Below are 23,718 nucleotides of genomic sequence, written 5' to 3'. Positions count from 1 at the left end.
CCATGGCATCTACGTGGCTGGACCAGGACAAGCTATTAGTGGTGTTCACTCCAAGAAACTTGAAGTTCTCAAACTCAGCACCGTTGATGTAGACAGGAGCATATGCACCGCCCCTCCCCCCCTTCCTGAAGTCAATGACCAGCTCTTTTGTGGTCATGACACCATGTCACTAAGCTCTCTATCTCTTTCCTGTACTCTGACTCATCGTTATTTGAAGTACAGCCCACTATGGTGACATCATCTGCAAATTTATAGGTGGAGTTAGGGCAGAATCTGGCCATGTGGTCATGAGTGTATGGGAAGTAGAGCAACTCAGGAACATCAGTTAACTACACTAATGTGAAATGGTACTTAGCAAGTGAACATATATTAAGACCATTGGTCAGAGGAGAGGAGTGGACAATTCAGCACCTTGACCTCACCATGCCTCTCAATAGGATTACGCTCCATCTGACATTCTTCAATTCCACTTTGCTTTTTCCTTTCCCAATAATCCTTGATACCCTTACTGAGTAGAAATCTAACAGCCTTAAACACCCAAAGACTCTATCCCCACAGTTCTCTGTGCCAAGGTGTTCCAAAGTATCACAAACCCCAAAGAAGAAATTCTTCCCCTTATTCTGAGACCATGCCCTCCGGTTCTGGGGTCTACCATGCGAAGGAATACCCTCTTAGCATTTACTCTGTCAGGCCTTAAGAACCTTGTATGTTTCAATTAGCTCACCTCTCATTCATCTCAACTCCTGTGATTGGAATCCCAACCTGTTCAAACTAAGATAAATAAGATTTCTTTATTAGTCACATACGCATCGAAATACACAGTGAAATGCATCTTATTGCGTAGAATGTTCTGGGAGCAACCCACAAGTGTCTCCATGCTTCCAGTGCCAACGTAGCATGCCCATAACTTCCTAACTTGTACATCTTTGGAACGTGGGAGGAAACCGGAGCACCTGGAGAAACCCACGCAGTCACGAAGAGAACGTATAAACTCCTTACAAACAGTAGCCGGAATTGAACCTGGGTCGCTGGTGCTGTAATAGCGTTATGCTAACTGCTACACTACCGTGCCTGCCCTCAAAAGGATAATTCTTCCACATGTGAGGTTATCCTAGTGACCTTCTCTGAGCAGCCTCCAATGAAATAATATCATTTCTTAAATATGGGTATGAAAATTGTCCACAATATTTTAGATGTGGTTTCAGTAGCCTGTTGCCTTGAACAGTTGCAGTAAGACTTCACTATTTTTATATTACCTTGAAATAAGGACCAACATTCCATTAGTTTTTCCTGGGACCTACTGCACTTGTGTTCTAGCTTTCCATTTCATGCACAAAGATTCCCAAATTCCTTTGTGCTGCAGCTTTCTGCAATTTTTCTCCATTGAAATAATACTTTTTTTTTGTTCTTTTTCTGAAATGAATGACTTCACATTTTCCCACATGAAATTATATTTGCCAACATTTTGTCCATTTACCTAACCTAGGAAAGGAAAGGAAGGTGGATTTAAGAAATGTCAGATAATCCTATTGAAAGGCATGCTGAGGTTGAGAGGCTGAATGGCCCACTCTTATTCCTCCAAACCTCTGGTCCCAATATATGCTCTCCTCATCTTCCCACCTATTTTTGTGTCATCTGCAAATCTGGCTACAGCACATTCACTTTCTTCCTCCAAGTCGTTTATATACAGTATATTGTAAAGAGTTATGGTCCCTATCTTGTCCTGGGCCAACAGAAATATTGAACAACATGTCAACAAGTGTAAAACAAAGGCAGAAAATACTCAAGGTGGGGTACCAACTCCCTCATCTATGAAAAGGAGCTTTTGTTTCCATAAATCACATGAAGTAATGTTAGGTTTCATGGATAGGAATACATGATGTTCAGTGTGATTACATTGATCTTGCTGCTTTGTAGCTGCACTGAGATTACCAGTTAATAATAATGTTAAAACCCTGTTGTATAGCAATGATAACCATTTATAATGAGAAAGCAACATGCATTTAAAAATGTATTGAAAACAGGAAAGACTACAATTTGTAGAATTAATCGAGAGATCAAAAGATATGCTCAAAGAAATGGGTTAACGGAGCCTTTTAAAGGTCGAAATAGAAGTACAAAGGAGAAGTGTTTTAAAAAGTGGCCTAGGAATTCAATGAGATAGCATTTTTTTCAGTGTTGTGAGATTAATAAAACAATACTTTTCAGAGTGAAATGCAATAATGACCATTTCTGGGTTGTTTTACATCATGCTGCAAGTTTGTCTGGACATTTTCCAACATGATTTGCCCTTGCAACCCTAACACAGTTTCTGTGTCAGTGGCAATCTCAATGCAATTCTCCTTTGGAGCACTGCTGAAGAAATAAGACCAAGTTGCTTTGGAAGCAGCAACTGGTCCTTGCCTCTCCCCAGCCCAGGTGCCCAGCCTGGGCTTTGGCTGCCATAATTTCTGTTATTAAGAAGTGCAATATGCTTTCAGCAGTGCATGAGACTCCAGCTATCTAATTTTACAACAACAAACCCACAAGTGAAATGGTTATTAGCAGGTAAATGCAACACTTATCTTGCATCCCAATTAGGTGCATTAGAATTTCTAAGCAAGGGAAATCCAGAGAATATGAGTATATCTGTTAATTCTGCAAAGCTGGAAAATGTGATTGTGCTACCATGATTTGTGTCCGGTGAACGTTATATGTGGGGAACTTCACTAGGTTGGTTATACTTGCAAACTTTGCCTAATAATGTAGAAGAAACTCAGAAAGGGAGTGAAAATATTTGAAATGAATAGTGTCAAACATACAGGTGAGAAAAGAATCATTACCAGATGTCACACTTTGTATAAAATGCTAACAAATATCATGAAACATTTTTTATAAGTAGTCAGAACAGAAAGGATGAAAGCCATTTCTTGCTGGATTTTGATTTTCAGATTACCCAGTCTCTTCCCAAGAACCTAAGCAGCTACCAGTTGTAATATACTTCCAACAGTTCCATTCTTTTAGGGTCTAATTGATCCGATAGTGTCAGTCCTGTGTACGACTGACACTGTTAGACCACTTGACTGATTAGAGGGCCCTGAAATGACAGGTCATGTCAGCAGCTTAACATTGTAATGATGCTCTGGTCCCCAGATAGCCCATGAGCTCACTTTGTGTGATTCAAACAATGTGATGTTCCCTGCACAGTACTCAAACCAGACTGCCTAAAAAAAAGGAAAGAAGACTGTATAGATGTCATGCCGATCAACTACATCTCAGGAAATTATGGGTAAAATGGTCAACTTTGATTTGGTCACTTTATGGACTTTTATAACCAAACTTTAAAGTGGATACTTCATTATCAATTTGCCATCTACAAGTCAGTTTGTTATAAAGAATTATGATTTTCATTAATACATGTATTCTTTTCTTTTGTAAAACTAAACTCTCCATTCCACTAGCCAAAGAATTGGCCTAATGTTCTTCAGGATAACTGCTGGTAAAATGTAATTTAAAATATAATGCCTCGTTGAACTCATATATAGAAATAAACAAAATTATAATAACAGTGTCAGCTACTTTAGTGGTGCAGTTGATAAATAAAGCATAGAACACTCATTCAGAGTATAAAGGCACAGGTTCAATTCCTGGGCTATGCAGTGTTAACTGATCTTGGATTGGATACTAATTTGGTATTGGTATTGGTTTATTATTGTCACTTGTACTGAGATACAGTGAAAAACTTGTCCTGCATACCATTCATACAGATCAATTCATTACACGGTGCAATGAGATAGTACAGGGTAAAAACAATAACAGAATACAGAATAAAGTGTCACAGCTACAGGGAAGTGTATTGCAGGTAGACAATAAGGTGCAAGGTCATAACAAGGTAGATTGTGAAAGTAAGAGTCCATCTCATCGTATGAGGGAACCGTTCAATAGTCTTATCACAGTGGGATAGAATCTGTCCTTGAGCCTGGTGGTATGTGCCCTTGGGCTCCTGTATCTTCTGCCTGATGGGAGAGGGGAGAAGAGAGAAGAGAGAATTTTCTGTACATTAGGTCAGAGAAGTTAAAGATGAGCCAGTCTTTACATTGCTATTCTGACCAGTTTAGGTAAAGGGATGTAGATTTCTCTGTAGATGCTCTTGGTAGGCATCTGAATGAACATTGAGACAATATTTTATCAAGAAACTAAGCATAATTGCTAAAAATGGAAGATGCAGGAACAGTTAATGTTCAGTTAGTACACAGTGATCAGAGGCATGATTTCCATCTTCTCCTCCAGTTGAGGATAAGACTATGTTCAGGCTGCCCATATGATTGAATATTCTGGTGGTACTCACTGTTAGATTTCACCAGTAACCAAAAGTATTTGTGAGGTATCAGAGGGTGCTAAGAACCATGGAAATGTGAGTGATCATGATTCACAAGGACTAAATTGACAAAGAGTATGGCTCTGGAGAAAGGTGGCATTACAATACATGGCATAATTAAGGCATCATGTGAACTTTATGCTGCTTGGAATGATGTCTTTGGTAATTGTTAGCTATGCTGCTAGATGCCAGAAAGCCATTACTGTGAATGGGTAGTCCTAGTTAAAGTCAACCTCCAATGCTTAAATCTAGCCAGTGCCCCTTAAAGGTGAAGTGTGCTGAGGCTTAAGCAGGTGTTGACAGCTGAGAGGAAAATGAATCTGACTTGTGAGAGTGGGTTCAAGCTGTCTTGGTAGTCTTGGTGAAGGAAATTGAAAGTAAGAAGGAGTCTATGAGGCGCTACAATCACACACTCAAAAGATGGTGAGACCTAGCCACTGCAAAGGCTAATGTCAAATGTTACTTGCTGATTTGCATCAGCACTGCCTGCTCCACCTCTTCATAAGGGTGTTCACTGCATGCACGATAGCACCTTCTACAATATGAGATGCAGCATGATTCCCTTCACAAGTGTACATGCACACAAACCACAGTTGCCTTTTTAGAGCTCTAAGGGCATTCATAGTGGCTAAAAAAGGGACACGAATGATCCTAATTTCTTTATATCATACCAACCTGGAGAGTATTCTATCACACTCGTGACTTGTGCTTTATAGAGGGTGTAAAGGTTTTTAGCTGTCACAACCTAAATTATTTGCCACAGCATATAAGCAAGCCTCTAGCCTATCCACTCTGGTTTCTGTCACTGGTTGCCCTAGGATTTTGAAGGCATGTGGATCAGTAATGGTAATGCCATTGTTTGTCAAAGTTAGTTAATTGGACTCTTTGTTGAGATGATCATTCTGTACTGTTTCTGTAATGTGAATGTTAGTTGTCAATTAGCAGCCCATGAATGCTGTTTTGGTCTTGCTGCATTTCCTGAGGGATTCCAAAAGGAATTCAATAGTGTTCAATTATAAAGAAACATCCCCACTTCAGATCTTTTGAGAGAAGGAATTTTATTGATGAAGCAGCTGAAGATGGTTAGAATTTCTACAGTGACGTCCTGAGTTGGAATGAGTGACCTCCAATAAGCATGACCAGCTTGCTTTGTGCAAAGTATGACTCCGACCATCTTCCCCTCGATGCCCATTGACTTCAGCTTTACCAGGGCTCCTTGTTGCCACACGTAGACAAATGATAGCAGCTTGCTGGTCCATTCAGAGGATAGTTCAGAGTTACCCATATTGTGGTTGATCTGGAGTCACATTCTGTTCCAGAGTACTTAATTAACTACATTTCTAAATCCCAGCTGCCATGTTGGGACTTGAACTGCATTGATATTCCAGTTCTTTGGATTACTTGTCCAGTAACTCTCATGTTGATATTCCTTGACTTCCCAGCACTGGGAAAAAAAACATTTCTCCTTTACTCCACCAAAACCCCTGCAAATTTTGAACACTATGATTAAACCTTCTCTACTGTCACTGCTTCTCCAGTCCCTTTACATAACTGAATTCCTTCTACCATGGTATCATTATTTATTATCCATTCTGATTTCAACATCATACTTTTCAGTTGTATGAAAAGGCTAGGATATTTTAGACAAAAAATGATTACTCGGAAATGAACTGCTTTCCCAATGTAAATCTCTGTGGAGTTTGCATGTTCTCCCTCAGACCGCATGGGTTTCCTCCAGGTGCTCTGGTTGCCACCCACATCCCAAAGACATGAGTTTGGTAGGTTGATTAGCCTCTGTAAATTGTTCCTAATGTAGATGAATGGTAAAATCTGGGGGAGTTGATGGGAATGGAGGGAAAATAGTTCACAGGTTAATTAGTGGTGAAAGGAGTTGCTCTATGAGCCAGCACAGATTTGATGGGTCAAAATAGCTTTGTTTTATGTTGTAAAAAGGAAATTGGGGAAAAAAATTGTTTGATTAAAATGTCTTTCAAAACAAACCAACATATTGAGGGAAAGAGCAACTAGAACATCGCTATTTATTCATTTATTGGTAGCAAGGCCAGTATTTATTGCTTATGCCTAATTGCCCTCGAGAACTTCTTGAATTGCTGAGTCCATTGGAGAATATATATCCACAGTGCTGATGTGTAGGTAATTCCAGGATTTAGATGGAGTGACCATGAAGAAATGGTTGATAAAAAAACAAAATTCCCATATTTTGTATATAAGCTAAGCAAAAGATATGTTTTTCAATGGAATTAATACACCTCTCTGGTAGGTCCATTAACCCTGGTTACTTCCATTGGGACTTAACTAGTTCAGTAATTGCTGGCATTACCAAGCATGTCTTGGTGATGGATGATAAAGGCTTCCCAGTGCTTCCGCCAAGTGGCATTCTACATGGACAGTAGAGATTTATTTATGGTATGGTAATGGGTGCAATGATCAGCAAGATTCTCTGCTGATATGTAACCTGAATCTGTAAATCTTCATGGGTCAACTATTAGATTCTTGGAACTATTCATTTCCTTCTCCTCTACCATTTGATCATCACTGTTGCCTCCTTGTGGTGAGTCTCTCTTGCACTGGCAAGGACGCACTCAGTGATGATAGTTGACGAGTTTGGGAGGTTGGCTGAGGGACATAGAGTCATAAAGTTGTACAGCACAGAAACCGGCCCTTCTTCCATGCTGACCTTTTTACCCATCTACTCTAATCCCACATTAGGACCCTATCCTTCCATGCCTTGCCGATTTAAATGTCTTTCTAAGTGCCTCTTAAACATAGTTATTGTATCTGATCCCACACCTCCTCTAACAGCACATAACAGATATCAACCGCTCTCTCTGTAAAAACACAGATCCCCTTTAAAACTCCTGCCTCTCACCTCAAAACTATACCTTCTTGTTTTTGATACCCCTCCTATGGGAGAAAGATTTTGACCATCTACCCTATCTATATCTCTCAGAATCTTATATACTTCTGTTAGGTCACTCCTCAGCCTCCTTTGCTCCAGGAAAATAAGCCCAGTCATCTAATCTCTCCCATAACTAAAAGTCTTCTAATCCAGGTAACATCCTGGTAAATGCCCTCTGGGCTCTCTCCAGCACAATCACATCCTTCCTATAGAGTGGTGACAGAGCTCAGAGAGTAAAAATTTGGACTATTGTTTGCCTAGTCTGGAAGAAAGTCTCCAAGCTTAGACCACTCCTCCTAGATATTAACAAGAAGAAGTGTGGAGAGTTCCTTGAGTGGGTGTGCAGGGGTGCTAGGTGCCCTGATTCAATGACTAAATTGAACCTTGATTTGTCTGTATGATTGGTTCTTGTTATATTTTCACACAGTTTAATACAACTGAATACTTTGCGTGACCATTTTGGAAGACAGTTAAGAGTGGATCATGTTGATGTGGGAATGGAATTTCATATGACCACACTTGTTAAGAATAGTGGACCTCCTTTCATAAGGGAAAGTTAGTAAACCAGTTGGATTTTAATGGCAATCAGTCAACTTTAGGATTACTTTCACTTGCACAAGCTCTTCATTTAAGTAGAATTCAAATTTTCATCCTGCCAAAATTGCTATAGAAGGCATTTTTTTTTTACTTTTGTTGACTTATAGTTTGAACATCTGACAAATCTTACAAAGGTTTGCTTACACTTCAATTAATATCTCAAAGCTTATAACTCTTTTTCCCTAATAAATTAACCTTCAGTAATGATGTGTGACTGATGTTGACACTGGTTAATCCATATGAAGAAAGATATTAATATCTTTGGCACTGGGTTAATTGAGGGGTTGGTGAAACAGATGTTGGGAGGCCATGTCTGTGATACATGTTAGTCTAATCACACAATGTCACTACAGTCTATAAATTAGAGTCATTTGTCTACTCATGCACAGATGTGCAAAGCAGTTTTACATGGGGCAGATTGTTCCAGTGACCATTTCAGGTAAAATTATGCCCATCAGGAAATTGGCCTGTGCATGTCTGCAGCCTGACAACCTGATGCCAGTCATACACCTAAAGACATCACAGGCTGTGCATTGCAATTTCCTCTATTTGTCAATATATGGGAGCTTTTAGTTTTTATCTATGACTTTCATTCACAGCACACAAAAAAGCTAGCAGCACATGGTGGAACGAACAGCAATGACATGTCAGTTGATGGATCTACACAGTGACATTAATGTCTTGTGCAGAGTATCTGTTGACCTCAGTTTTCAATGGTAAGGTTTTGGTTCAGTTATGGTGCTTTAACTGTTCAGAGCATTTCTGTATAAATGATATCAGAGCTGCATGTGTTCAGCAGCCCTGGATTAGTTTGCACCTTGCAGTGCCAATGGGCCACTCATGGCATGGGAATCAGTCTAGTCAGATCATTGCACGGAGATGGGGGTGGTGTCCTGCACAGACACAGAGGACTCTGTCATGTCCCCCCTACCCTCCCATAAACTCCTTCATCTCCATGGCAGCTTTCTCTGCAGCTATTCTGTGGCTGCCAGAGGAAGCATTCTTTTAGTTCTGATGTGCATCCATGTGATTGGAGCAGCAATTGAGGGGTATGAGGAAAGAATGGAAATATAGTTCTGAGACAGAGGATCAGGCATGATTGTATGGATAGCAGAACAGGGAGAAGGGTGTACTCCTGCTTCTATTTTCTGTGCTTAAATGATACAGTAATTGTGAGCTCTGCGTGCAGCTTCTGAAAGGAACTGCACAATTCTGTGTTCAAAATACTGTATATTTTCCCTATTTCATGGATTTTAGCAGCATATCTGATAATGCTCTGTGCAGCATGTGTTGAGGACATGAACAGAAAATGCTGGAAACACTCAGCACGTTGGACAGCATCCGTGCAAGGAGAAATGCCATTTCACTTTCCACAGATGCTGCGTAACCAGATGAGTGTTTCCAGCATTTTCTATTTTTATTTCAGATTTACAGCATCTGCAATTTGTTTTGATTTTTAGGTATTTCACTTTGTCTTTTCTCTACAGGTCAGGTTTTCCATTTATGCAATAAAGTTTGTATCACGTATATTGTGCTCATATTTTCTGCTTATAGCCCAAGACTCAGTGCAGAGGCAGGCACAGTAGTGTAGCGGTTAACGTAATGCTATTACAGCGCCAGCGACCCGGGTTCAATTCTGACCGCTGTCTGTAAGGTGTTTGTACGTTCTCCCTGTGACTGCATGGGTTTCTTCTGGGTGCTCCGGTTTTCTCCCACATTCCAAAGATGTACGGGTTAGGAGTTGTGGGCATGCTACGTTGGTGCCGGAAGCGTGGCGACACTTGCGGGCTGCCCCCAGAACACTCTACGCAAAAGATGCATTTTACTGTGTGTTTTGAAATACGTGTGACTAATAAAGATATCTTATCTTCAGTAGAGTTGCTTAATAGTTTTGGAAACCACCACCACATAGAGCATCAAGCCAGATAGGCACCCTATAAATCATTTGGGTTGTGAGAAACAGGAGTTGTGGAGACATCAAAGGTGATAGGGCAATGCCTGAAAACTTGTTATACTGGACTGAACTTGCATACTAAATACCGCCCATTTTCCCTTTCCATTTAAAATTTCCTCCTTTAAAGCAGGGTTTTAGACATCATGGAAAGTCAATTCTGTTTATTCACAAAACAGTGTACTTTGTCAATGAGGCCTCTAATGGAGAGAAAGGCTTGCACACAGGCTCTGCTACCTGCATTTCAAGTGGAGGTATTGCAATGCCATGTTATATGCTCGCACCAGGCATTCAACAGATATGGTAGTGTTCGTCACTGTGCAGACTATGTTCTGTGTGTACCAATTCCTCTTCAATCTAGGGAAGTTCAGCAGCAGATCTTCCAGAAGTGCATAAGAAAGGATTTTGCCTGGAGACAGAACATGAGATAGACCATTTGTTATCTTTAAATGTGATAGAAAGGGGAACATAATAATCAAATATACCCTGCATTTATACACTATATTTCATGACTTATGATCTCAAGGATATCCCAAAATACTTTACAACCACTGCTGTGGTCACTGTTATGATACAGCTGTTGGTTTAAAGCAAGGTTACAAAAGCAGCTTTGAAATAAATGACCAGATTATTTGTTTCAGTTTATATTGAGAAATAAATATTGAACAAAACACGGGGAGAATTTCACTGTTCTTTTTCAAATAATGCTATGGCATCTTTTGTATCACTTTAGAGGCGAGATGGGGTCTTGGATTAATATATTATTTGAAAGACAGCATCTCAAATAGAGCAGCACGCACTTAGCAAATGATTGAAATAATAGTCTGAATATCTCCCAGAAACCCTGATGTGCATCCTGAATCCACGGTTTTCTGGCTCAGAGAAAAATGCTGCCATGAACTAGGAATGCCATTTACATCATGTTAAACACATAAAAGACACCAGGCTTTAAAAATAATTGGGAAACACAACATTGAAATGTTATACTGGCTCATTTTCATAGACTCATTACGACATGGTGGGGTGGATGGTAATTGACCTGCAGGGTCTGTGGTAGGTCTTTGCATGAAAATCTACTCAGTCCCCTTCCCTGCTCTCTCCCCGAAACCCTACAAATTATTTTCACACCAGCACATTCAATTCCCTTTTGAAAGCTTCCAACACCCTTAAAGGGAGTGAGTTCCAGAGCATTTTCCTCACAATCACACTTTTTGGTCATCGCTCTGAATCTATTCCCTGGCCTTTAAATCAATAAATCAACAGATTCTTTCTATTTACCTCCCTAAACATGTTATAATGGTCACACCTACGTATATGTAATACTCTCCACCAAATGTACCATCAACTTGCATTTTACAAAAAATGATTGTGTGCTGACTGGGCAGGCAAACGTCGGGCAGGCAAAAGATTAGCCTGGATTGGGAAACAGTTGCTGTAGTCATCAGGAAGCTGGGAAGATCCAACATTGTCTAATTGATTAATTTTCAACTTAGGCTCAGAGTCAGTTCCAGGTTGTCGGTCTTCCTGCGTGTGACAGATTGAATCCCACAGCCAGCGTGCCCACACCAGGTTAATTTTTTTTCCCAGTGATCTACACATTCTTCATTATTTTCTGTACCAAATAAAAAGGTCATGGAGTGATTGGGTAGATAGGAACTATTAATGGGGGAATGGAGGGAAGGGGCGAGAGCACATCCTTGGGAAGTGAAAATGGTAAGATTGTTTGCACATTTGCCATTCTGTTTGATTCTGAACTGAGCTCCTAACCATACCCAATGCCTACGTTCACTTTTATAATGTTACCCCTGCTTTGTTCCAACTGCAGCCCCCATACTATCAACGCTTATTTATGGCTTCATCATACCTAATTGGACCAATTTTTTTCCTGATTCATATGGGATCCAGGGAGAGATAGCTAATTGATTCGTAATTGGCTCCATTGTATGAAGCAGACAGTGATGATCAAAGGTTGCTTTTCAGAATGGAGGCCAGTCACTAGTGGTGTGCCACAGGGGTTGATGCTGGGACTTTTGTTGTTCATTATTTATATAAACAATTTGGATGTACTTGTACAAGGCATGGTTAGTAAGTCTACGGATGATACTAAAATAGGTGGTATTATAGATAGTGAAGGTTATCAAAAATTATAGGGGGATCTTGATCAGCTAGGTAACTGAGCCGAAGATTGGCAAATGGCTTTCAATTCAGTAAGTGCAAAGTGTTGCATTTTGGGATGTCAAACCAGGGTAGGACTTATACAGTGAATGGTCTGGCCCTAGGGAGTGGTGTGGAAAAGAGGGACCTAGGAGTACAGGTACATAGTTCGATGGAAGTGGCATCACAGATAGGCAGGGTAGTAAATAAGGCATTTGGCACACTGGCCTTCATTGATCAGGGCATTGAATATGGGAGTGGAACATTATGTCGCGGTTGTACAAGATGTTGGTGAGACCGCACTTGGGAGTATTGTGTATAGTTTTGGTCACCCTGTTATAGGAAAGACATCATTAAACTGGAGAGAGTGCAGAGAAGATTTACGAGGATGCTGCCAGGACTCGAGGGCCTGTGTGATAGGGAGAGGTTGGGCAGGCTAGGACTTTATTCCTTGGAGCATAGGAGATTGAGGGGTGACCTTATAGAGGTGTATAAAATCATGAGGGGCATAGATAGGGTGAATACATATGGTCTTTTTCCCAGGGAAGGGGAACTTAAAACTAAAAGGCATAGGTTTAAGGTGAGAGATGAAAGATTTAAAAGGGACTTAAGGGGAAACTTCTTCATGCAGAGGGTGGTGCATATACATAACGAGCTGCCAGAAAAAGTGGTTGAGGCAGGTACAATAACAACATTCAAAAGATATTTGGTTAAGTACGTGGATAGGAGAGGTTTAGAGGGATATGGGCCAAATATAGGCAAATGGGAATAGTTTGGTGGGCACCATGGTCAGCATGAACAACTTGGGCTGAAGGGCCTGTTTTATACGTTCACCTTTGTATATAAATCCCTGAAATGCCTTTACCTTTTCCCATCACTGTAGGCTGCCTCAGACCTTAAATCACTCCTTCCCTAGAAACACTTCTCCTGACTGAACATATTTGACAAAAACTGGGTCATCACAGTAGCACAGGAGTTAGCACTGCTATCTCAGTTTCAGAGATCCGGATTTGGTTGTAACCTTGGGTGCTGTCTGTGTGTTTCTCCCTGTGACCAAACAAGTTTCTCCTGGGTACTCCCAACTTCCTTCCATATACCAAAGGCATGCTCAAGAGGGTGGCATCTATCATTTAGGACCCTCACCATCCGGGACATGCCCTCTTCTCATTACTACCATCAGGGAGGAGGTACAGGAGCCTGAAAACCCAAACTGAACAATTCAGGAACAGTTTCTTCCCCCCGCCATCAGATTTCTTAACGATCCATGAACCCAGGAACATTATTCCTTTCTTTTTGCACTATTTGTTTTTGTAATTTATAGATTTTATGTCTTTGCACTGTACTGCTGCCGCAAAACAACAAATTTCACGTCATATGCCAGTGATAATAAATCTGATTCTGATGATTGGTAGGTTAATGGCTTAGTTACTGTAAATTGCCCCTAATGTAGGTGGCTGGCAAGAAAGGTGTGGGATTTAATCAGGATGCAAAAGAAAAAAAAGAGGTTAATGTAGATGGGTGATTAATGGATAAGTGGTAGGCTAATGGGCCTGTTCCCGTGCTGTACAGCTCTAGGTTTTATGAAAAATTCCACAATGTAAAATCTGTACAGAAGATTAAAGGACAATCCTTTTGCCTTATGCTCTCCTCCCTTCCTCAGTGTTACATCCCACAAATAAACTGAGACAATTCTGTCCCTTTGCATCGTCTTATTCTTCTATTGATAGATGTGCCTTCAGCCACAAAGTCCCACCAAAGTAGAAATTCATTTTTGGTCCCTGGCTCCAAAGGGTCTTAGAATATTGGTCACCCATTTGTACTTTCCTCATAACAGTGGATTTTGCACCATTTGAAGTCTTCGGCCCATTTACCATTAGCAAATTCGTTCTTCTTCCTTGACATACCTTCAAATGAGTTTACGATCCTGCTTCTAATATCCCCTTTGTTTGCAGTGTCTTTAAGCTATTGGCCTCTGTGGAGTATATTGGAACATTTTTCTAAAGATGCCTTTCTTAAGAAATTTTTCTAAATTTTTAAGAACTTTTTCTAAATATTTGTAAATTGTTGCTGTTTCAATACAAATGAGGAAGTCAATAATTTATTTCATTTAAATATATATTTAACTTAGTGTTTCATCTCCCCCATAAATATTGTTAACGTGGATATCAACCATTTTTTTTGAGCAATTGAACAAGTCTTTTATATACAACTGCACTTTGCCATTTGAACTTTCTAAATTATTTAGTTTGATTTTTCAGTGATATTTTCCGTCCATTATTGTAAATCCATTAGATTTTATTTTCTCAACCAGAACTGGGGAAATCCCCTTGTTTTTAGCTTACAAAATAAACACATATACTAGTTTTTAATGATGGTCCAACCGAAGTAATCCAACCAACATTTTATTGTGTCATATAATTTTAAGTCTTGGACTATGTTTTATTCTTATAGAAATCACACAGTTGCTAGATATCAATACTCTAATACAGAGGGAATGATGGATCCAAAGGCATACTTTGTGTTGGATATATTCAGATACATGCTTCGTTCAATAGATATTTCTGTCTTTAAAATTGTTGTACAGTGACTATAAAAGAACAGGGGGTGAAATTCCTCCGAGCCATGTTGTAGATGAACTCAAACACTGCATCTCATTTACTGCCCCTATTTATTATGACTGCATCTCTCAGTTGACATGAATGCTAACAAAGGCCATTTCATAAACACTTATTTGGTCCTCCCAAATGAGAAGAGGTCATGTTGTGTTATATAATAACATAATCTACAATTGACATTCATTTACATATGTTTGTAGAGTAGGATTAATTTAGGTGCTCTTGTGGGGAGCTATGCTTAAAACAAGCATAACAGGAGAATCAGCTCTGCAATTCTGAATCTTTGTCTCACTCCTGTGTCCTCCAGTGGGGTTCCATACTGGAATTGCTAAATTTACCCTATAAATATGTATAATACATAACCATCTTATTATAGATTGGTCAAGCTTTAGTTGAATCTCATGTGTCTCTGGGTTTCCTTTGAACAATAGGATATCTTGTTCCGTTTTATTGGTACTGACATCACAGTTAGCCTCAGCTGGCATGTCATTGCTGTGTACAAACATGTATGTGAGCTCCTTTCACTTAAATATTATTTGTCCATTCCTTGCATAAATTGCACATTGCACAGTGAACATTGCTGCTTAAGAGAGAAGGTGATTCAGGAAGAAACAAATTTAAAGGCCTTCTGTTTTGCCTTGAAGGTGAATTAACATTGTAATTGACAACAGTGGTGGTGTTCAATTGCTACCATGTATGTTAGGAGGGGAATGTACCTAAGAGAAATTTGTAAAAAGGGGGAACACTACTTTGTAATCAAAACAATGTTGCCCTACTTGGATCTGAGAAGCATCTTCCTCAGAAGACTGCAGAAAGTAATGTTTGGGAGGGGAAAATGAATGAGAAAGACTCAGGGCATGCCAGTGCCTTACAGCCATTGAAGCATCTTTGAAGTGTATTGTAATGTAGAAAACATGACAACCAATTTGTATGCAGCAGGCTCCTAAATACAGCATTGTGATCTTAGCAGGAGGATATGTGTTTAGTGATGTTGATAAGAAAGATAAATAATGGTTGAGACACCGGGGAGTATTCTCCTTCTGAAGACTGTCAGAAGATTTTACTTTGTCCATCTTAATGAGCACCATTCAGAGGTGAGGGTGCTACAAACTACGTTACAAAGAGCCACTCAATCATTGTGCAAACGCCATTAATGAAAAGGAAAGCCATTCAAACAGAACAGTGCAAGACTATGAATTCTTTGCTCCCTTAAAGTTTATCAAAATATTGGATCTATTATTTGCAAAGGCAAAGTACTATGTACGGTGGAAATATGAAATCAAAACTGAAAAATGTTAGAAATGCATTCATTCCAAATTCCTTTGATAATTTCAGATAATCAATCTACATCCACATATCCTTTAGAGTTTTGTTAACTGAGCCGTCATCCTTATCACTTAACATCTTCTGTTTCCTATTTACAGCCCCTTCTTTGTTTCTTGCCCTCCTCCATTTCTCTATATCTTGAAAGGTGTTTATAACTACCCTATCCCACTTGTGATAAGAAAGTCATTTGTTTCTTTCTCCAAAGATGCTGCAAATTTGCCCAGTACTTCCAGAATCTATAGTATTTTGCTTTTGAAGAACATCTCTCTGGTTCATAAACTTTCCTCCTAAGAATGTACTTCCATCTTGGTAATTAGTTTGGTGAAACTTTATTACAATCTCTCTATGGCAAGTATACCTTTTCTTAGGTGAGACTAGAACTTCAAACAATATGTGTGTGTGATCTCACCAAGGGTTGTAAAATTGTATTACGACGTCCTTGCTTCTGCACTCAAAACTTCTTGCTATGAGAGCCAAAATACCACTTAACTTCTTAGTCCACTAACTGGTAGAACAGACTTGAGAAGCTAGATGGCCTGCTCCTATTGCTAAGTTCACTTTTGTCTCCTCCCATTTCATCACACAGAGCCCCAAATACACTTCTCATGTGAAACTGATTTACGGTGAGCTTGGTTCTTCCTTCTCTTTACTGTACCATCTGAAGCAATGCACTGTCCTCCACTCATGGAGACCAACGACTGGGTGATTGATTTTTTGAAACTACTGAAGCATTATTTTGAGTTTCAACTACCTTTCCATTTCAATTCTCTAACCCATTTCCACTTTGATCTTTAATGTTCCAATGAAGCTCAATAGGAGCATGGGAAAAATCATTTTCAGTTAGGCACTTTCCTACTAAATGTTGACTTCAACAGCTTCATATATTAACCCTACTTCCATTGTATTTAATGGCAGATATTGGTAATAGTTCTATTGTTGTCATTTAGAATCACCTTTTAGTTTCTCTGCATGTCACACTACTGTGTCCTTTTGCCTCCTCCAACATCCTTTTGTTAGTTAACCACTCTTGTCTTCCACCCTATTCAAAGACCTTTTATTTATAAAGAGAAGATGCTGGAAAAACTCAGCAGATCAGGCAGGCAGCATCTGTGGAAAGAGAAACAGTTAATGTTTAAGACCTGGGACCTTTCATCAGAACTGAGAAAGAGCTTTAGTTTTGATTGTTTAGCTCCTTCATCTTTCCTTCCTAGGTTGGGTCTCAAACTTCTTACAGTACTGATGAACAATGAATGACCTAAAATGTTGACACAAGAGATTCTGCAGATGCTGGAATCTGGAGCAACACACACAAAATGCTGGAGGAACTCAGCAGGTCAGGCAGCATCTATGGAGGGAAATAAAAGTTCTACGTTTCGGGTTGAGATCCTTCATCAGCACTGGGATGAAGTGTCTCGACCCCAAACATCGACTGATTATTTCCCTCCATAGGTGCTGCCTGACCTGCTGAGTTTCTCCAGCATTTTGTGTGTGTTGACTTAAAATGTTAATGGTTTCTTTTTCCAAAGATGCTCATCAAATATTTCCAGCTTTTTCTGTTTTAGATTCAGATTTCTAGCATTCACAGTATTTTGCTTTCATCTTGCTGTCTCATGCCACTGTTACTGATGCCTCCACTTGAAATCCATCTCTGACAGTCAGTCTTTTCCTTGCTCTCAATCTAAAAGTTTCATCCCATGACTAACTTTCCCCTACTCTTTGAGTTGCTGCCTTCTTGGTGTTCCCTATTTACATCTGCCCAGAGGTGAACCCTTATTGCAAAGTTCGTGGCCCCAACCTGGGATCTACCTTTTAAAGTGGTCACTGTCATTATGTGCTTTAACGTATATAATACAAATTTAATAAGACTGTAACATTTCACAGCACTGTAAAAATTCTGGTTAAACACAAAAGAAACCTCACATTTTTTCCAGAGCTTTAAGACTGTGGAACAACATTCTCACTGAGACCAAAAGTTATGCACAAGGACAAAACAGCATACTTTGTTCTATTATGCATTGTCCTGGAAACGCACCCAGTAAGCTCCTGCTTTTGCATCATGTGATTGACCAAGAATGTTTACAGATCTATGTTGAAGAAATCTTAATGTTAAAACTACAAGACTCTGAGAGATGTTGAAACTTTCTCAAGTTGGAGACCCCAGAACAAATGGGCATAGAATCACAGAAAAGGGATCAGATATTTTTAATTGATGGGAAATCTACTGACTGAGAGGAAAACACAATGATGCTGGAGGAACCCAACAGGCCAGGCAGCATCTGTGGTGAAAAGCAGGCAGTCAATGTTTTGGTCCTTCTGACCCAGAACATTGACCGACTGCTTTTCTCCACGGATGCTGCCTGGTCTGCTGAGTTCCTCCAGCATCATTGTGTTTTACATCTAGATTCCAGCATCTGCAGTCCTTTGCTTCTCTGCTATTGACTAAGAGGGTTCTGAATGTTTGGAATTCTCCAGCCTAGAGGTGTGTGAATTCTCAGTCACTGACTTTATTCAACATTGTGGTTGAAAGATTTATGAACACCACAGTAATCAAGAGCTGGGGTGATCAGGCAGGAAAGTGGATGAGGTAGGTCAGCCACGAGACCAAATGTTTGCAAGTCACAAACCAGAACATTTGGATCTGCATTTAGTAGTCGAGCATGGTCTAATATCCTGTCACATGTGCCTTGGTATAACTTGCATTCTAAAAACCCTTTCCTCAAAACCAACATATAGGTCATTAATGAAAATGACAGATAGAAACTGATCCCAGGTAATGGTGACCAGACTCCTATCTGATCCAAATCTATCTACAACAATTTTTCCCTATGAGTTTTAAATCTAGAGCAGTATTTGATGTTTAAACTTAAGGCTTCAATCTTGTCAAGAAGCTTCTTATGCAGTACCTTCCTCAAACCCTCTTGAAAGTCTATGTGATGTCTACTAGGTTTCCTCTGAAGCCACCACGAAAAACTACAATCAGATTGGCAAGACCTTTTTCTAAAGTTTTCTTGGGTCTTCCTGAAACATCTTTAACCAAATAGTCATATTGTTGATATGGTGGGATCTGTTAATCCAGGCAGCATCCTGATAAATCTCCTCTGAACCCACTCTAAAGTTTCCACATCCTTTCTATAATGAGGTAACCAGAACTGAACACAATACTCTAAGTGTGGATTAACTAAAGTTTTATCGAGGCTCTTGAACTCAATCCCCCGACAAATGAATGCCAGCACACCCACCCTATCAACTTGCATGGCAACTTTGAAAGATCTATGGACTTGAACCCCAAGATCCCTCTGTTCCTTCACACTGCTCAGAAGATCTATGGACTTGAACCCCAAGATCCCTCTGTTCCTTCACACTGCTCAGAATCCTGCCATTAACCTTGTACTCTGTCTTTATGTTCATTCTTCCAAAGTGTATCACTTCACTTTTCCAGATTGAACTCCATCTGCCACTTCTCCACCGAACTCTGCATCCTGTCTATATCCCACTGTAACTTACGAGAACCTTCTAAAGTATCCACAACCCCTCCAACCTTCATGTCATCTGCAAACTTACTAACCCATCCCTCCACTTCCTCATCCAAGTAATTTGTAAAAATCACAAAGAGTAAGGGTCCCAGAACAGATCCCTGATGAACGCCAATAGTCACCAACCTCCAGGCAGAATATTCTCCATGTACTACCACCCTCTGCCTTCTGTGGGCAAGCCAATTCCGAATCCACGCTGCCAAGTCTCAATGGATTTCATGCCTCATGAATTTCTGGATGAGTCTACCATGGGGAACCTTGTCAAACGCTTTACTGAAGTCCATATGTACCACATCCACCCCTCTACCTTCATTTACTTGTTTTATCACCTCCTCAAAAAACTCAATTAGGCTCATGAGGCATAACCTTCCCCTCACAAAGCCATACTGACTATCCCTAATAAGACTAGGCTTCTCCAAATGCTTGTAAATCCTGTCCCTAAGAATCCTCTCCAATAGCTTGCCCACCACTGATGTAAGACTCACTGGTCTATAATTCCCAGGATTATCCCTATTACCTTTCTTGAACAAGGGAAAAACAGTAGCCATCCTCCAATCCTCTGCTACCATTCCTGTGGCCAGGGAGGATGCAAATATCGTCAACGCCCCAGCAATCTACCTTCCCTTGCCTCCTGTAGTAACCTGGAGTATATCCTGTCTAGTCCCAGGGACTTATCCATCCTAATGTTTTTCAGAAGTTCCAACACTTTCTTAACCTCAAGATGCTCCAGCACATTAGCCTGTTCTACATTGACCTCACATTCATCAAAGTCTCTTTCCCTAGTGAACACTGAAGCAAAGTATTTATTAAGGAACTTCCCTACCTCCTCTGCCTCCAGGCACATTTTCCCCCTACATCCCTGAGCGGTCCTACCCTCACTCTAGTCATCCACTTGTTCCTCACGTACGTATAGAAAGCCTTGGGGTTTTCCTTAATTCTACTCGCCAAGGCCTTCTCATGTCCCCTTTTATCTCTTCTAAGTCCCTTCTTAACCTCCTTCCTGGCTACCTTATAATTTGCAAGAGCCCTGCCTGATTTTTGCTTCCTAAATCTCAAGTATGCTTCCTTCTTCCTCTTAACTAAATATGTCACCTCTCTTGTCAACCATGGTTCCTTTACCCTACCATCCTTTCTGTCTCAGTGGGACAAAGCTATCCAGAACTCAATGCAAGTGTTCCCTAAACAGCCTCCACATTTTTTCTGTGCATTTCCCTGAGAACATCTGTTCCCAATTTACGCTCCCAAGATCCTAATGCCATTGTAATTAGCCCTACCCCAATTAAAGACTTTCCCATATCAGCTGCTCCTATCCCTGTCCATGGTTATGCGCAAGGTCGGGGAGTTGTGGTCACTATCTCTGAAATGCTCGCCCACTGACAGGTCTGTCACCTGATCAGGTTCATTGTCTGGTACTAGATTCAGTATGGCTTCTCCTCTAGTTGGCCTGTCCACATACTGTGTCAAGAATCCTTCCTGGACACACCTAACAAATTCTGCCCCATCTAAACCTTTTGCACTAAGGAGGTGCCAATCAACATTAGGGAAGTTGAAGTCTCTTATGACAACAACCCTGTTATTTTTGCACCTTTCCAAAATCTGCCTACTTATCTGTTCCTCAGTGTCCTGGTGGCTATTGGGGGGCCTATAGAATACTCCCAATCGAGTGATCGCTCCCTGTATCTAACTTCCACCCACACTGACTCAGTAGGCGATCCCTTCACGATGTTCTCTTTTCTGCAGCTATGATACTATCCCTGATTAGCAATGCCACTGTCTCCCCACCTTCCCCCCCCCCCCGCCCTTTTCCCTCCTTCCCTATCCCTTTTGAAACATCTGAACCCCGGAAAAATCAAGCAGCCAATCCTGCCCTTGCGACAGCTGAGTCTGTGTAATGGCCACAACATTGTAATTCCACATACTGATCCATGCTCTGAGTTCATCACCCTTATTCTTAATACTTCTCGCATTAAAGACATTTCAACCCATCCAATGGGCTGTGTTTATGACCTATCCACTGTTTATCCTTCCTCACAGTCTCTCCTCATAATGCATCTACCTTTACACCAACTGCTCCATCATCTGACCTAACACTCTGGTTCCCATCCCTCTGCCAATCTAGTTTAAACCCTTCCCAACAGTTCTAGCAAAGCTGCCTGCAAGGACATTGGCCCCTCTCGATTTCAGGTATAACCTGTCCCTTTTGTGCAGGTCATACCTTCCCCAGAAGAGATCCCAGTGATCCACAAATCTGAAACCCTGCCCCCTGCACCAACTCTTCAGCCATGCATTTGTCTGCCATATCTTCCTATTCTTATCCTCACTGGCAGCAATTCAGAGATTACCACTCTTGAGGTCCTGCTTTTCAGCTTCCTTCCTAACTCCCTATATTCTTTCTCCAGGCCCTCATCCCTTTTCCTATGTATATCATTGATATAAATGTGTACCACGACTTCCGGATGGTCTCCCTCCCCCCCCCCCCCCCTTAAGAATGCTGTGGCCTCGATCTGAGACATCTCTGACCCTAGCACCTGGGAGGCAACATACCAACTGGGAGTCCCGTTCTCATCCACAGAATCCCCTATCTGTTCCTCTAACCAGTGAATCGCCTATCACTACCGCAGCTTACCTGCATCCCGCAATCTAGGTGTAACTGCCTCCCAGTAACTCCTGTTTATCATCTCCTCAGTTTCCCGAATGATCTGGAGTTCATCCAGCTCCAGTTCCCTATCATGGTCTGTAAGGAGCTACAGCTGGATGCACTTCTCGCTGGTGTAGTCATCAGGGACACTGGAAGTCTGCCTGATTTCCAACATCCTGCAAAAGGAGCAAACTACTGCTCTGCCTGCCATTCCCAGTGCTCCAAACTGTGCAATAAGAAAAACAGAGACCTTACCCGAAACTCAACTTAGCCTCTCCTCACTTACTCCGCCTCTTCATGCCAAAGCCTTAAGGTCCTACTCTTACACTGAGCCACTCACACAATGGCCACTCCACTTGAGCTTACCTTCTTTTTATTGGCCGCTACTGCCCAATTAGCCCGAGACTTACTCTCCAAACTGCTTCCTGCTCTCGCTTAATTTAACTTCAGTCATTTTCCATTTGAAACTTAAAATCTTTCGCTGGTCAAGCTTAGTGAATGTCTGTTAAGTTATTTAGTTATATTGTTTCTATTACATACATGAAAGCAATCTATTTATTTTCTATAAAAAAATCAATATTTTCCTGAGTGTATTGTGTATGATGAAATATAAAATCAAGGGCTAAAATGAAACATTTTAGAAAAATAAAGGATCAGGTGCCTGAAAAAAATATCAATATTGGTTAATATGCTGAAATTGAAGCTTCCATAAGAATGGCAAAAGGAAAAAGTTGTGGAATTGTGAAAGTAATCAAGTCTACATCGTAAATGAGCAGTTAAATTGTGTCAATAATTCCTATTAATATGCTATCCAGCACGAACAGCTACTCTTCCAAAAAGGCAAGGGCATTACTACCTCAGTACATTTTTTCCTGTGTATTACTTCAAATTTTATTTTCAACAGCTTAATTAGAAAACGTGTTCGCAAAATATTTATTCTAAGTGTGGATGTTGCAACAATTTTGCCCATATATAGAAAAATAATGTAGGATTGCATTGTTATTGGGGAGTTCTCATCTGGATGTTTAATTATTTTCTCCACAACTAATTTTATTTGGCTGTCCTCCTTTCCTGAGGGCTATGGCTTCCCAACGTCTCATGAAGGGGTGGGAGTGTGTTGGGCTGGAAAGCTGGCCCAACAGCCAAGAATTATTGTTCTCTTGGAGTAGGGTGAAAGAAGCGTCGAGTTTCCTTGGTCTTGACGCTTTTCTCTTTAACACCTGCCTGCTGATTTTATGCTGCGGTGAAGTTCACCCAGTGCCGCCAGAAAGGGGTAGGATTATATCTAATATCGGACGTGTGTTTGTGTGTGGAGAGGGGAGCAGAACCGTGCCAACACCTGGCTAGGAAGCCACCACCATTTGCATTGCTGCTGCCACTTCAACCAGCGGAGAGCCACCGAGCTGCAGCTGCCCGGCGAGGAGCTCCACTCCCGCCACACCACGCACGGCGGCCGGACAAAGGATCCTAACTTTCGCCCTGGCCGCCGTCGCAACGGAAAAAAAAACCAAACACCTTACTTGCTTTTTTTTGTGTGGTTGCTTCCTCTCTCCGAGAACTGTTGTGTTGGAAAAGGCGGCTTGGGTTTGGCTCCGGCCGGGCCTGGGGGGTGGGGGAGAAGGGGAAG

The 23,718-nt window shown here is 40.8% G+C and overlaps 1 protein-coding gene and 1 long non-coding RNA gene across 2 annotated transcripts in view; one reads left to right on the top strand and one right to left on the bottom strand.

Annotated features, from left to right (window-relative positions):
- Positions 1 to 9,278: 9,278 nt before the first annotated feature.
- Positions 9,279 to 23,718, bottom strand: LOC127568564 (uncharacterized). Its single transcript, XR_007956031.1, has 3 exons — positions 23,612 to 23,718; positions 16,874 to 17,027; positions 9,279 to 10,234 (listed from the first exon to the last, which is right to left on the bottom strand). It is a non-coding gene; the product is annotated as an uncharacterized LOC127568564 (long non-coding RNA).
- Positions 23,344 to 23,718, top strand: part of LOC127568563 (zinc finger protein 644-like) — an 84,405-nt gene continuing 84,030 nt past the window's right edge. The window contains exon 1 of the mRNA XM_052012461.1: positions 23,344 to 23,364. The gene's annotated coding sequence lies outside the window, so the exon portion shown is untranslated. The remainder of the gene's footprint in view (positions 23,365 to 23,718) is intronic.

Source organism: Pristis pectinata, chromosome 3 (assembly GCF_009764475.1).
Source record: "Pristis pectinata isolate sPriPec2 chromosome 3, sPriPec2.1.pri, whole genome shotgun sequence".
Lineage (NCBI taxonomy): Eukaryota > Metazoa > Chordata > Chondrichthyes > Rhinopristiformes > Pristidae > Pristis > Pristis pectinata.
This window is presented reverse-complemented; position numbering and strand designations above follow the sequence as displayed.